The 16,242-nt window shown below is 37.1% G+C and overlaps 1 long non-coding RNA gene across 1 annotated transcript; it reads left to right on the top strand.

The window, feature by feature from the left end:
• Nucleotides 1-853: 853 nt before the first annotated feature.
• Nucleotides 854-8,883, top strand: LOC116420175. Its single transcript, XR_004230451.1, has 3 exons — nt 854-981; nt 6,044-6,922; nt 7,393-8,883. It is a non-coding gene; the product is annotated as an uncharacterized LOC116420175 (long non-coding RNA).
• The last annotated feature ends 7,359 nt before the right edge of the window (nt 8,884-16,242 follow it).

Raw genomic sequence — 16,242 nt, 5'->3', positions numbered from 1 at the left:
ATTTTTTGTTGGCAAGGCAACTGTGGTTAAATGATTTGCCCAGTATTACACAGCTAATAAGTGTTAAGTGTCTAAGGCTGGAATGGAATTTTGGTCCTTCTGACTTCAGGGCTGATGCTCTCTATCCACTGTATCATTTAGCTGCCCTTTCTTGTATATTCCTTCCTTCCTTCCTTCCTTCCTTCCTTCCTTCCTTCCTTCCTTCCTTCCTTCCTTCCTTCCTTCCTTCCTTCCTTCCTTCCTTCCTTCCTTCCTCCCTCCCTCCCTCCCTCCATTTTGCAATCTTTCCTTGACATGGCTAATGTAGGAATGTAGGAATTTGGATAAATATACATATTTGCAACAGGATTAGGTGTCCCCCCTCTTTAGCCTCTTACTCAGTGGATGGGGGAGAGAGTTCAGTATTGCAAATAGAATAAAATTGAATGTAAAAAAGTAACTACAATAGAAAGTGATGCAGGAAATATACCATGCAGGTGTTAATGCAAAGAGTTAGGAAAGCCTATGACAATAGTTTTGTTTGACAGCTTTTTCTTTCTGCCCCCAACATTTAATGAACACCTTTAGTTCTTTATGAAATCCAATGCAGCTGCTTAAAGGGGTTTATCAATTTGTTATTTTATTCATAAATTCTTTCACAATCAGTTGCCAATTAGAAATGTGACATGTTTGTTTATAACTACTTTTGAGAAGAGTTCCTTCATAAGTTGCCAGCTGAAGGACTAAATCATTGGCTTAATTCAGAAAAATATCCACTTGTTCTTTCCAGAAATGCAAACATCTTCCACCTGAGAATCCATGATATTCCAATTATCTAATCACGATTTTGTCTCCTATAAAAGAAGTAGGCCGATGCAAAATTTACTAAAGAGAGGAGCTTTTTGGGGGGGGCTAGAGTGGCTGGTTGTTTCACTAGATACCTGGTTGCTCTCTCAAATCCCTGACTTTTTGTCACCCAGTCACCTCCAGAAAATAAGCCAGGTAAGTAACACTTGAGATTCTTTCATAAATGAACACCTTGTTTCTCCTGTGTTTTTCTGCTCCTTTCTCCCACCCCAGAAGCATGCATTTTAAAAAAAAATTTTTTTTTAGCTGCTTTTAGGTTGAACTTACTTGCAGCTTTGGCATAAAATGGATTATGGTACCATTGTTTTATTTTCTGCCTGAATAATAATCTCATTCTTCTTGTAAATGATTCAGACAAAAATAAATTGTTCTCACACTGACTTTAAATCAACTGGGAATGACTGCTTTAGCTATCTCATAATACAGATGTCATTAATTCTTGATTTGAAGAAAGGACACTAACTGGTACTTAAAAAAAATAAAATTCTTAAAAAGTAAACAATTCCAGTAGACTATGAAAACGAAGTAAATAGCACATAAAGTGGCACATATCTCAATCAAAAGTTTTCAAGGCACTTTACACTTTATCTCATGTATATTCAGGTAGCTAGCTGGCACAGTGGGTAGAGCACCAGCCCTGAATTCAGGAGGACCTGAGTTCAAATCTGATCTCAGACATTTAACACTGGGCAAGTCACTTAACTCCAATTGCCTCAGCAAAAAAAAAAAAAAAAAAAAATTCATCTTCCCAAGTTCAAATCTAGCTGTCTAGCTGTGTAACTCTGGGCAAATCACTTAACCTTGTCTTCAGTTTCCTTATTTGTACATGAGCTGGAGAAGAAAATGACAAAAAAACTTTGCCAAGAAACTCCCATATGGACTCACAAAGACTTAGATGTGACTGAAAAATGACTTGACAATATGTATATTCACAACAATTGTAGAGGTAGTTGTTATTATCCCCACTTTATAGATGAAGAAACTGAGATAGTTGGAGATTAAGTGACAGTCCTAAGGTCACATTTGAACTTCCAGGGCTAGGGCTCTTATACTGAAGTTACTTAGGAGCCTAAGTAGCAAGTCTGAAATAAGGCTCTCTGTTATAGGACTAGTTTAGATTGGGAGATACTCTGGATTGGGGTACTAGAAAAAACTAATATGTCAAAGTCAAATCAAAATAAATTCTCAAAAGGTTTAGAAACTTCTAAGAAAAACAGAATGCTAGAGTGCCTTTCCTACTTCTTCACTGTAACTGGTTTATGGAAGATTAGAAGGAGGTAATAATTAAGTTAGAATGTTAGAAGAAATTAGGTTTCTGCTGGTTAAACCATTGATTCAGCAGTACCACTGTATCTCAAATATACTACTGTATCTCAGAGATCATAAAAAAATGAAAAGATTACATCTACAAAAATATTTATAGCATCTCTTTTTGTGGTAGCAAAGAAATGAAATTTGAGAGAATGCCCATCAATTAAGGAATGGCTAGACAAGCTGTGGTATATAAATGTAATGGAATGCTATTGTGCCATGTAAGTCACAGTGGTTGTCAAAGTACCCAGAGTAGTCCAGAATTTTCTGGGAGTTCCTGAAACCCTTTCAGAGGGTCTACAGATTCAAAATTAGTTTTTATTTCTAAAATGAAAAACATCTACAAATAAAATCTATGAGAACTCTTTGGACATATCCTCAAAACTTTTTTTAATAGTATAAAGATACTGAGAACAAAAGTTTGAGAATCATTGCTATAAGAAATGATGAGCAGGCTAGATTCAGAAAAACCTGAAAAGACTTACTTGAACTGATCCTGAGTGAAGTGAGGAGAACCAGGAGAACATTGTATATAGTAATAGTAACATTGTAAAATGATAAACTATTATTTACATAGCTTACTAGAAATAAATAACTAAATGTAAGAAAATTACAAAACTCTTGATGGAAAATGTTCTCTACATCCAGAGAGAGAAGTATGGTGTTTGACTACAGACTGAAGCATACTTTTTGGTATTTTTTTTTTCTTTTATGATATTTCCTTCTTTTTCTGTTTCTTTGAAAACATGAATAATGTGGAGATATGTTTAACATGGTTGCACATGCCTATATCATATTGCTTGCCATCTTGAGGAAGGAAGAGAAGAGCCATGGAAGTAGAAGAATCTGGAACTCAATTTTTTTTTTATTATAGCTTTTTATTTACAAGATATATGCCTGGGTAATTTTTCAGCATTGACAATTGCAAAACCTTTTGTTCCAACTTTTCCCCTCCTTCCCTCCACCCCTTCCCCCAGATGGCAGGTTGACTAATACATGTTAAACACATTAAAGTATAAGTTAAATACAATATATGTATACATGTCCATACAGTTATTTTGCTGTACAAAAAGAATTGGACTTTGAAATAGTATATAATTAACCTGTGAAGGAAATAAAAAACGTAGGCAGACAAAAATAGAGGGATTGGGAATTCTATGTAGTGGTTCATAATCATCTCCCAGAGTTCTTTAGCTGGGTGTAGCTGGTTCAATTCATTACTGCTCTATTGGAACTGATTTGGTTCATCTCATTGCTGAAGAGGGTCACGTCCATCAGAATTGATCATCATATAGTACTGTTGTTGAAGTATATAATGATCTGCTGGTCCTGCTCATTTCACTCAGCATGAGTTCATGCAAGTCTCTCCAGGCCTTTCTGAAATCATCCTGTTGGTCATTTCTTACAGAAAAATAATATTCCATAATATTCATATACTACAACTTACCCAACCATTCTCCAGTCGATGGGCATCCACTCAGTTTCCATTTTCTGGCCACTACAAAAAGGGCTGCCACAAACATTCGTGCATATACAGGACCCTTTCCCTTCTTTAAGATCTCTTTGGGGTATAAGCCCAGTAGTAGCACTGCTAGATCAAAGGGTTTATCACAGTTTGATAACTTTTTGAGCATAGTTCTAAATTGCTCTCCAGAATGGCTGGATGTATTCACAATTCCACCAACTATGTATCAGTGTCCCAGTTTTCCCACATCCCCTCCCACATTCCGCATTATCTTTCCCTGTCATTCTAGCTATGTAGTGGTATCTCAGAGTTGTCTTAATTTGTATTTCTCTGATTAATTATGATTTGGAGCATCTTTTCGTATGGCTAGAAATAGTTTCAATTTCTTCATCTGAGAATTGTTTGTGGAACTCAAATCTTTAAAAAATAAAATAAATGTTGAAAACTATTTTTACTTATAAATGGAAAAAATTGAATACTATTTAAATTAAAAAAAAAAACTTGTTGATTACAGAAAGTTCAGGTGCTTTCAAATAATTTCCATGTTTTTGTTTGGTGATTTTTCTCCCACTTATACCTCCTTCCTTCTTAAATCCATAAAGATGAAAACTTAGCTCCAGGACTATCAAACCTTGGAAACTGCTAGAATCCTGGGGTTCAAAGTATCCTTTGTTGCTGAGTTCAGGAATCCACTTCTAGTAAATCCTTAGAAAATATTAGCTGTGAAGTATTTTAAATTGATGTCCAGATTGCTTCAATTCACTAAAGGAAACCATTTGATCATATCTTCTTCATCCAAGGGGGTCTTTGATATCTATTCCCTAACCTTCATTTTGGGTTAGAAGTCCTGACTTGAAACCTATTTCAAGATATAAAAGAGCTTCCTCCTTTATTAGTAGCCAAGAATATTTTTGCATGTCCATTTTTGTACTTCTGTGATAAGCTGGTGCCAGCTCTGTTACAGGTGAATAGAAAGCACACTTTAGGGTATTAAAAGGAATCTTTTCCCCCAGGAAACTTCAAATTGTGAGAGAAATGTTTAGGGTTTTTTTCCTGCATAGTATGCCTTCACCTTCTAATTAATTTCTTAGATTCCATTTTTTTTTTTTGTTTAGCTTTCCCATCAATTATTCTATCTTTATTTTATTTTAATCTTCATTCTGTACAGCTAAATTAATTTAGTATACTTTCCCTTAAAAGTGTTTTCATCATGATTGGAGATCATGGAACTGTATGATTGTAGTAGATCTTAGCTATGATCCTGAAATTGTACCACCACTGGTTTTAGTAGAACATGATCCTAAGAATATCATCAATTGGCAAGTTAGTACCAGATTTCCATGGCCCTCTTTCTCACTTCTTTATGATGAGCTGCCTGATTCTCAAGATGTTAAATAATGAAGCTGATTTCTGACAAACTTCAGAAATAAGCTATAATGGAAGAAATTGTTGACTGCATTATACATTGTCCAAAAATTTATCTACACACCATATATAATGGCCCAAAAGCCAAGAAGTAACACTTATTGATCAAAAAGGATTTTGAAAACCCTAGACTTAAAATATAGATAGAATTGATGAGTATATGGTAATGTTTTTAAAAAATGCCAAGAAATCATTTTGGGAGGTAAAACTAAGCCACTTGAGAGTATTTGAGCACTTTAATCAGGCAAGAGATCCTTACTTGAAATAGAACCCAAGCCCTGCCTGAGTAGATTGAATAGACTATGTCGTTTTAGAGTCAATCTGGGAGTACAGAATCATTTTTCTGTCTAATGATAGGGTCTTCTTTCTATCAGAAAGTCATATTTAAGAGGACTAAATATTAAAATAGACTTAATGCTTATATTTTATAATTACATTAGTTAAGATAAAAGGATCAAACCGTCCCCTCTCTTTCAACTGTATTAATAGACAATAATTAAACGGTCGCCATGTTTATAAAAGTATCCACTTGAATAACTTCATTGAGAGTAGTTCTCCCCCCAAAACAATTAAAGATACTGTTTTAGGGAAAACTAGTGAGATAGATATTTATCAATGTGCAACTTTCTATTTTTATCATCAGAAATCTTCTCTAAACTCTGAAAACAATTTCTTGGTGCCACAGTTCAAGAAAAAATGGTAGATGGGATAGGACAATCTGATTGATTTCATTATAATCCAACTTGAATGTAATTAATGTCTTCTAGCAAAAAGAATAATGCAGGGGTTGCTAGGTGGCACAGTGGGATAGAGCACCAGCCCTGAAGTCAGGAGAACCTGAGTTCAAATGTGACTTAAGACACTTGACACTTCCTAATTCCGTGACCCTGGACAAGTCATTTGACTCTAATTGCTTGGGGGGTGGGGGTGGGGGAAGGAAAAATCTCATCTAGCTCTAGACAAAAAATCATGACTTCTTACACTTTCTTTCCCCAGGCATAAAGTACATCCTGTTTTTAGGAAGACAAGGTTGAAAGAAGAATGGAAGTCACTGAGGCTTCACTGCTCACTTCTCAGAGATCACAAGAAAATTTCTGGACCCGACACCAAACCTCCCTAGTCATGATCTTAGTGGGAGGAATAGCGTTTATAAGTGGATCACTTATTGCATTATTTTTTGCCACTAGCTACATTTATGAATATTTTATGTGGGGACCACTTTGTCTTTCTTTTGGCCTCTGTACTGTAGCTACTGGGATCATAATGATGACCATAGAGGACATGAATTTGTGGCTACCTTTTAGAGTTGGTGAGCACACCTCTTTCATGATGAGGACTGCAACCCGAGCTTCCACTGCAACCCGAGCTTCCACTGCAACCCGAGCTTCCACTGCAACCCGAGTTTCTGCCGCCACCCAGACTGCAACCCAAGCTTCCACTGCAACCCGAGTGTCTGCCGCCACCCAGACTGCAACCCAAACTTCTGATGAGGATTAAGCTTCTTTACATTTTAAAATTCATGATCATCTAAACATACAATAACTTCACTGTGGCCAAATTTGCATGAATGTTCAACTTTGTACAGAATCTGCATCAAAACTAGGCTCTTTGCCCTTTTCCCAGAGAGTGACTCTAATTATTCACTTAGAAAAGCAAAGCTTGAGAGATTATAAAACATGAAATTCTTATGACAAGACTGGAGCAACAGATAGGGACCACAGTACAGGACGTAGTGCCTGAGAGAGGAAGTTAGAAAATAAACACAGAATTGACGAGAGATTGGGAGCCCCAAAAGGCATTACATACACTTTTATGTCCTCCAGTGCCTCTAAACCCAAATATCCACATGTCATCAAAGTCATGGTTAGGCTACAGGTTGGTCTGGGTTTTCTCTATTTAATACTTTTCTTGGGAATTTAAAATTTGAGGGTAGTGTTTGGGCCAGCCCTAGATGCTCCTTCATTGGTGGAGGTGAATGGAAGCAGGTATCAATGAAGTCTTCTTCTCCCAACTGGTTGTAACCAAGTCTTCCTTCTGGAGAGTGGAGTGAAAGGTTCAGTCTTGTCATAAGAATTTCATGTTTTATAATCTCTCAAGCTTTGCTTTTCTAAGTGAATAATTAGAGCCTGAGGAGGGATGGGGGGGGGGGGGGGGGGGGGGGGGGGGGGGGGGGGGGGAAGCTGCTCACTTTTAGTTGGCCTATATAGGAAACAAGGAAGAGTCAAAGGAAAGTAGGATTTCTCAGAAGTACTTGTGCTTCAACCGATCTTCTACATTGCTCTTCTAGTCAAGAAGTAGGACAACTTTTTTTTTTTTTTTTTTTTTTTTTTTTTTTTTATAAACAGGTTGAAGCTCAGGAGGACCCTAAATCTTTTCTGCAAGTTATCATGGAGATGTTTGTAAAACTCATTTTCATCCTTGCTGGAATGGCACTGTGACCAGGACAAATCTTACTAGGAGTTCCCAGGTCCTTAAAAACTTGGTTGATCTGGTCAATCTCTGATTTCCTTGGAAACAGGAATTTCTAAGTTAACAGCTCCGCAATACACGGCCTATTGACTCCATGATTGTTGCAGTGGAATATTCTGTATTTCTTAGTAACAGCTTTGGGCCCCAGTACTATAGAGTCAACACCACCAGCATTAAAGCTATATATTCTCTGGACAACCCCAAATCACCAATTTTTTAATTGTCCATTGAGGAGCAGGTTGACCTTCAGGTGAAGGATCCAGTTGTACTGGAAGATGCTTCATCCTTGACACGAATCTTGGTCATCAGAGTTTTTACTTTCCCTGGAAGGAAGGACTGCTTCATTGTCTCCAGGACATTCCTGAGATCATCCCTGAGGTCATCTTCCACATAATCTTTATTATTTATGTTTTGTCCATATTGCTGCCCATCTTGATCTCCCAGACAAGTGATAATGTTTATATGCTGAGCTTTCATACTATTGTATTAATTTCTCTGAGTCGGATAATCATTTCTATTTCCAACCATTTCAGAGACACAATTTCATTAGTCTTTTTATCCTTTGGTTTGTGACTTTGTCACAACATGTGACTTCGTCATTCCTATTCAGATTCTGGTATACTTCTATATTCTTACAATCCTGAGGGGAAGCAGGTTTTGGGGGAGATCCTCCTTCAGCTCAATAGAAGATTAAGGCTGGAGAGTTGGGATGTAATCTTTATGCGATATAGGGCTGGCCTGCAGCATCCCCTCTGTTCCCCCTAATCCCTTTCTCTAACACCTAACATAGCTTCTCTTCTCTCATTCTTCCTCTTCTGTCTCTTTTACCCTCTCCTCTTTTACCCTGACCTACTTCATTCTGTTAAATGATGTGATGCCCACTTTCTCTTTCCTTTTCTTACCTTTCCTGTGAGGAGCTTTTATTTTCTTTATGTGACCATTTGCTGGGATGTTTTGAAGGTCAGTTATCTTTTTTTCATCTTTATCTCCTATAGAATCTGTCTTCCTGTGAGATGGATTTCTGATTATCTCGATATGATATTCTCATCCTCATGTCTAAAAGGAAATCCACCTTAGATTTCCCATCACCAGAATTTTTAATGTTTTATCTCTGCCTTTTCCTTATTTCTCTCTTCTCTTCTTTTCCTGAAAACATTTCACCTAAAGTTTTTAATTTCCATAAATCCTCATCTTCACTCATCTGAGGAAGATACCTGCCACCACCGGAAAGACAGCTGTTGCCCACCCAGAGACTGAGGAAAAGCAGCTGAAGAAGGGTCGCTTCCAAGTTTAGCATGATCTGGTGATGTTGGATGAAAGCTTTTTCTTTTTTCTTGTTCTTTTTAAACTTTCTCTTGCATGAAGTTTTAAACATTAATTTTTTTCTATTTTTAATAAATATTTCAATTTTAGCATTTACAGTGTTTTCCTTCTACCTAAACAAAATTTCCCTAAATTCTACATTTTTTTGAGAGTGGGGGGAAAACTTTTAGGGCTTGACTATCTTTCTAAACTCTAAAATTTCTGCAGGTCTTTGTTGGGAGCCGCAATCTCTAAGCAGATTGGCAAATCCCAGCACTGAGATCAAATGTGCACAGCACTCATGCAGAGCAACATTTCCTTCTATGATTCTCATTAATGGACTATTATTTCCTATATTTGTAATTGGCTTGATTACAGCACTAAATGTTATCTTAAAAAAAATCTGGTGACAAGGAGAATTTGGGCAAGTTAACTAGAAATGATTCCACATGTAAAGTCCAAGCTGGCTCCCTGGAGGCCTCAGGATCAGCCAGAGTCAGGAGAAGCAAAAGTCTTTGGTCTGTAGGAGGAGAAGTGAAGGAGATGGACAAAACTGCCAGGAGTTTTGCCAAGGATCCCTCCTTGATTCTAGAGTCCAGAATCACCACACTTTTCTCCTCCTTGTCCTGTGGCAAGTTCTCTTGCCTCTCTCACTCCACCCCCTAATTCTTCTTACAATTATCTGTATACACCAAACATCGAGCCAGCACAGTAAGAAGGGCCATTTTTCCAAACATATGTTAATAGAATCATTATCCAAGAGGTAATTAGCCTGATTCAAGCATACTTTTTAAAGAGTTTTAGCCCTTTACACCACATGCATATTCTGTCCTAATAAAACTCTCTCTCTGATCCAAAAGATGGATACATTCCAAAAGTATGAAGTGTTCCAAATCCCGGTAGAGGATTACCTAGTTAAAGTACAACAGGGGCTCCAATACCATCTACAGGAATTTTATTGAACACCATTGTCTCTATAGGAGAGAATCTAAGGGCCTAAGCCATAGTGGTGTTTATTAACTTGGACTCAGAAAAGATCAGTTTGCCTAGAAGTCAGTAAAGGGTTAAAACATAGCTTTTGTGTGTGTGTTTTAGGATTTATGGATGTCAGAAACTAACTTTGGAAGTGGGAGGGGAGGAGGAGAAAAGAAATCTGAGGAAATGACATCTATAAATGCATTAAAACAAAGTCACATGTTCTTTAGATCCCAGTTTCTTAAACAATTCACAACCTTATATTGGGTGTTGTAACTGAATGTGGGGCTTGAAAAACTGAGTTTGATTTGTATACATATATATTAGGGTGTCATAACTGAATATGGGTGTTGAAAAAATTGAGTGATTTGTATACCTATTTTATATATACATATACACATGTTTAGACACAGACAGACACACTCTCGGGGTCATGTGGGTGGGAAAAGTTTAAGAAGCCCTGTTTCAGACAAGCCAGGGACCAATATCTTTAATTTTCTTTCTGAGCTGGTCAAGACTAGTTTCAGCAGATGAAGACATCTGAATTCAGCTAAAATTTAATTCCCAAAGAATCACTGGCATGTCAAACAGCCCTGGGCATAAGAAATCCTCCTGATTTGTTATTTGTTGTATTCATTCATTGTCTGGTTCCCCTGTGAAAAAGGGAAGCTATAATATATTTAATTACAGAGCTCATGTCTACTCTAAGTCCAAGCTAAACAAATCCAGTCCTTTAGTAGTGGCAAACTTAATGAAAAGTGCCAGCCTATGGGGGCAGAAAAAGGTCTCAGTAAAACAACTGAGGTAATTGGTTGGCCTATAGAATAATACTGCTGAGCCTGGAGTGGGTAAAGAATGAGTTCAAATGCCTCAGACTTCTGGCAGCTGTGTGGCCACATTACTTCTGACTGTATCAGTTTCCTTGTACTTCGCTGAAAATAATAGTATCACCTCCCAGAATTATGGTAAAGATAACATGAAAATGTAACGTGGTCTTATAATTGTTGCCTGATACTCTTGTTCATTTTGAATTTAATATTTATAAAGTGCCTATATGGCACTGTGGTAAGAAGATGCCAAAAGAGGCAAAAGACAATCTCTTTACTCAAGCAGTTCGCAATATGATGGGGGAGACAACCAACAAATATATAGACAATATATAAATAAATATATAAAAATGAACTATATACAGGATAAATAGGAAATAATTGAGAGGTAAGGTACTAAAATTGAGAAAGATTTGGAAAGTCTTTCTTTGGAAGATGGGATTTTAATTGGAACTTAAAGCCAGGAAAGACAGGATTTGTACATGAGGAGGAAAAGCATTCCAGGCATTGGAGACAGAGAAAATGTCCAGAGTTGAGTGTTTTGTTGGTGGAATCAAAAGGAGATCAGAATCATTAGATCCAAGAATACATGGTGAAGACTGTCTTTGGATAAATTGTTCTCCCAGCTCTTCCCTAAAACTTGTAATTTTACAAATGTATCAAAAAGGTTTGAATTAGATCCTTAGTGTTAGAAATGGAAAAAAAAAAATCAACAGTTTAAAATGCTATGAAATGAGATTGAAGACTAAGAGAAACCATAAGTTTTAATTATATAGTTAAGTTTCTGAAGCAAACAGCTTTATGAAGGTGGCTTCATATATACAGTTTCAGCTTCCACTAAAATGTATAAGTACCTTCCAGGAGCAGATATTTTTATTAGGCATTGATGATATGGGATCAGTATCAAAATGATGTGGCTGATGTAGACACCAGATGATGGCAGGCACCAAAAGTTGGGGTTCAGTCATGTGAAGAATTCACAATGGCCTTTCTTTTTGCCAAAAGGTAGATTTATTTAGGAGAACAGATTACAGACAAAATGAAGGGATACAATAGACAGTGGGAATGGTAAATATGAAATAGTTGGGAGAGCATATGAAAGATGAGTTTCTCAGTGCAACTCACATTTATCCAGTAGAAAGGAGCACTCCCCTCCACCCCCATGAGATTGGGACATGGAAATTAACTGGCAGGCTAAATCCTGAAAGGGACATAGTGCCCTAAAAGAGTTAGTTATAAGTGTTATTAGTTATAAGTGTTACTACTGGGCTTATATCCCAAAGAAATAGTAAAGAAGGGAAAGGGACCCATATATGCAAAAATGTTTGTGGCAGCCCTCTTTGTAGTGGCTAGAAACTGGAAACTGAATGGATACCCATCAATTGGAAAATGGCTGAATAAATTGTGGTATATGAATGTTATGGAATATTATTGTTCTGTAAGAAATGACCAGCAGGATAATTTCAGAAAGGCCTGGAGAGACTTACACGAACTGATGCTGAGTGAAACGAGCAGGGCCAGGAGATCATTATACACTTCAACAACAATACTATATGATGATCAATTCTGATGGAAATGGCTGTCCTCAACAATGAGAGGATCCAAATCAGTTCCAACTGATCTGTAATGAACAGAACCAGCTACATCCAGTGGAAAGAACACTGGGAAATGAGTGTGGACCACAACATAGCATTTACACTCTTTCTGTTATTGTTTCCTTGCTTTTTGTTTTTCTTCTCAGGTTATTTTTACCTTCTTTCTAAATTTAATTTTTCTTGTGTAGCAAGACAACTGTATGTGTGTGTGTGTGTATATATATATATATATATAGTATTTAACATATACTTTAACATATTTAACATGTATGGGACTATCTGCCATCTAGGGGAAGGGGTGGGGGGAAGGAGGGGAAAAGTTGGAACAGAAGTTTTTGCAAAGGTCAATGTTGAAAAATTACCCATGCATATGTTTTGTATATAAAAAGTTATAATAAAAAATAAAATATAAAAAAGACTTGGCTATAAGAAGAAAAAGTGGGGATGGGAAGCATAATGGAGTTAGGAGAGATATCATGTGGTGAAGGGGAAGGGGAAGGGGAAAGACACCATGAAGCAGAGTGCCATGGTGGGCTGACCCAAAGGAGGGCAGCAGCTATGGGATGGTCCATAAGTAGATTTTATAGGAAAAATTTAACTTCAGGATATGACTGGGATTTCTTATAGGGCATTGCAAAGTAGACTCCTACAGACCTTTACAGAGGGTGGGTCTTAACTTGCATTTAAGATTGGACTACCTCCCCAAAGGGTGGGGCCATGGAATTAAACTGATCTCTATCAGTGCCAGATCTGTTCCATGTCTGTATCTGGGATTAATTTTTATCAATTTCTCTGCTACCTAACCCAACATTGAAGAATGCATCATTGGGAAAGAGAAAGTAGAAATAAGAAGTCCTTGATCTTAGAGAACTGAGAATGTATTAAAGAAATAGGACATAATACATAAATAAGCAAAATATAGACCAGGGAAAAGATCATGAATTAACAAGAGACAGAGAAGTTCATGGGAGATAAAATGAACAATTTTGATGATATAAAATTAAAGATTTATAAAAAATAACTTTTTATTGACAGAACCCATGCCAGGGTAATTTTTTACAACATTATCCCTTGCACTCACTTCTGTTCCGATTTTTCCCCTCCCTCCCTGCATTTTTGATTTCCTTCACAGGCTAATTGTACAATATTTCAGAATCTGATTCTTTATGTACAGCAAAATAACAGTTTGGTCATGTATACTTATTGTGTATCTAATTTATACTTTAATATATTTAACATCTACTGGTCATCCTGCCATCTGGGGGAGAGGGTGGGGGAAAGAAGGGGAAAAATTGGAACAAGAGGTTTGGCAATTGTCAATGCTGTGAAGTTACCCATACATATAACCTGTAAATAAAAGGCTATTAAAATAAAAAATAATGCAGTTCTTACTGAAAGTCAATGCATACACAGAAAGGGTTTTTCAATTTGTCAATTTATATATAAAGTCTTTCATAATTAGTTGCTAGGTAGAAAGTTGACATGTGTTTTCTTAGTCGTGCACTTGAGACTTCATCAGTTCCTTTATCAGTTGCCAGTTGAAGAATTAAATCATTGGCTTAATTCAAGAAAATATCTGCTTGTTCTTTCAAGAGATTTCACCCAAGGATCCATGATATTCCAATTATCTAATCAGGATTGTCTCTTATAAAAGAAACAGGAAAATGCAAGACCTACTAAAGAGGATAGCTTTCTTTGGGCTGGTTGGTTGTTTCATAAGATACCTGATTCCTCTCTTGGATCCTAGACATTTTATCACCCAGTCACCTCCAGAAAATAAGCCAGGTAAGTGCAACTTGAGATTCTTTCATAAATGAACACATTGTTTCTACTATATTTTTCTGCTTTCTCTGTTCCACCCCAGCAACAGTTAGAATGTTGCTGCTTTTATATTGAACTGACTTGCAACTTTTTTTTTTTTTTTGCATATCCTGAATGATGCTTGCTTTTCCTCAAAAATCGCCCTTCTACTTGCCAACAGTTTCCTACTGACAATAAAAAGAAGACAAGTTCCCACCTGTTTTGCATTCTTCTTCTTCCAAGAGGTATAACTTTCTTCCCCATCCTTCCAAAGTCTATCTGGATTATGATATTGATGTCCTATTTTCTGCCTGAATGAGGATGTCTCTATTTCTGTAAATGATTCAGACAAAAACAAACTGTTTCCAGACTGACTTTAAATGAACTGGGAATGGCTGCTTTGGCTATTTTCAGGATCCTATGGTGGATAAATCTATCATACTAACTTTGATAAAATAATACTAACTATTGTATTAACTAGTTAAAATACTATTAATACTAATACTAAATACTAAAAATTAAAAAATACTGTTATACTAACTAGTAAAATTGAGATCTTTTTAACATGCGTGCTTTCCAAAGGGAGTATTCATTTTTTCCTTCCATGATTTGGATATCAGATGAGGGACTAGAGTTTTTTCACTACTATTTGACAGTGTTTTCATTTAAAGTTTGACTCAGATGCCGAACTTATTTAATCATTGTAACCACCAGTTATAAATGACACTTAAAGGGAAAATAAATTTTCTGCTTGTAGCTGACTTAGGCTTCAGTTTGGCTTCTTTTACAGTGCTGAATCAATTCCATAAATACTAAGCACCTTCTGTTTTCAAGTCCCTGGGAAGGGAGTGATAAATAAAACAACCCTGGTCTTTGATAGCCTGCACAGTAAAGGAAGAAAGACATAGACTAGACTAACCCTTCTCAGGCAGAAGAATAGAGAAGAAAAAGCAAAGAGTGTCAGGGAAAAGACTGTGACAAACTTGAGGTATAAGTCCTTAAGTCGGGAAAATCTCCTTCAAGGAAGTAGTGATAGCAAAGTTCCCCTTTGAAGAAGGGAAAGGGATTTCACTCGAATGTGGGAGAAAGCAAAATCCATTCCAGACTTGGAAACAATGACCCCAAGCATAGAGACAGACCCTCGTTAGATATCTTAGCTAATATGTAAAATATTTCAAAAAGGAAAAGTAGATTGTAGAGGAATATGAAGAGATGGATTAGGGTCTTGAGTGGCAGGATCACAAATTAACCAGCAGAAGAAAGTAGAAGAGGGAGCCGGCTTCTTGAGGCTTTTGTGTGAAGGAATGGCATGATTGCAGCAGTGCAATGGGCATATAACTTGGGCAATAGTTTGAAGAAAGGATGGCAATACAGAGTTGATGACAGGAGGATGTCCAGTTAGGCAGCTTGGCGATTGTCTTTAGGACAGAGGTCTCCAGTGTACTTGAGTCAGACTGAAATGTAATGAAGTCAACATATGTCCCTCATCCCAGGGATCTTTCTATATGGTTGAGTTGAAAACCCCCACTGATCTAGGATAGAAGAGAAATAGGGTGGGCTATTGTAGAAGTAGAGAACAAGTGCTGGTTAAGAGATTCTATAGAGGTAGCTCAATCAGTTCCTGAGACAGAGGAGAATAGAAAATGATCTGGAGATTATGAACATGGTTGACTGGTGGGGAATAGGGGTTACTAACAATAATAGTCAAGTGAAAGGGTGGGTGAGGAGGGGGTGTGAATGAGCATCTTTTTGTCCTGTGCTATGTGAGGTAAGACCCCCAAGTGGAGACTTTGGACTAGGACTGATTCTAGGAAGAGGCTGAAGGAACACCAGAACTTCAGAGGTGGAAAGTATCCTGATGGCCATCTAGTCCACTCCCAGGCACAAAGGGAATTTGCTCTTTTTCCTTCCTACAAGCAGCCATCAAGTCTGTGCTTAAAGATCTACAGTATAGGCTGGCGGAGAATCAATTGCCTCCCAAAGCAGCCCAGTCTTCTGGACAGTTCTAAAAAGTGTCCTGCATCAAAGGAAAGAGTGATATCATGGGAATGGATAAAAGCATTATAGAAACATTATATTCCTTGTCTAATGCAGTCACTTTAAAAAAATTTTTTAATAGCTTTTTATTTACAAGTTATATGCATGGGTAATTTTACAGCATTGACAATTGCCAAACCTTTTGTTCCAATTTTTCCTCTCCTTCCTCCTCTTCCTACCCCCCAACCCC

The sequence above is a fragment of the Sarcophilus harrisii genome, chromosome 1, assembly GCF_902635505.1.
Source record: "Sarcophilus harrisii chromosome 1, mSarHar1.11, whole genome shotgun sequence".
Lineage (NCBI taxonomy): Eukaryota > Metazoa > Chordata > Mammalia > Dasyuromorphia > Dasyuridae > Sarcophilus > Sarcophilus harrisii.
This window is presented reverse-complemented; position numbering and strand designations above follow the sequence as displayed.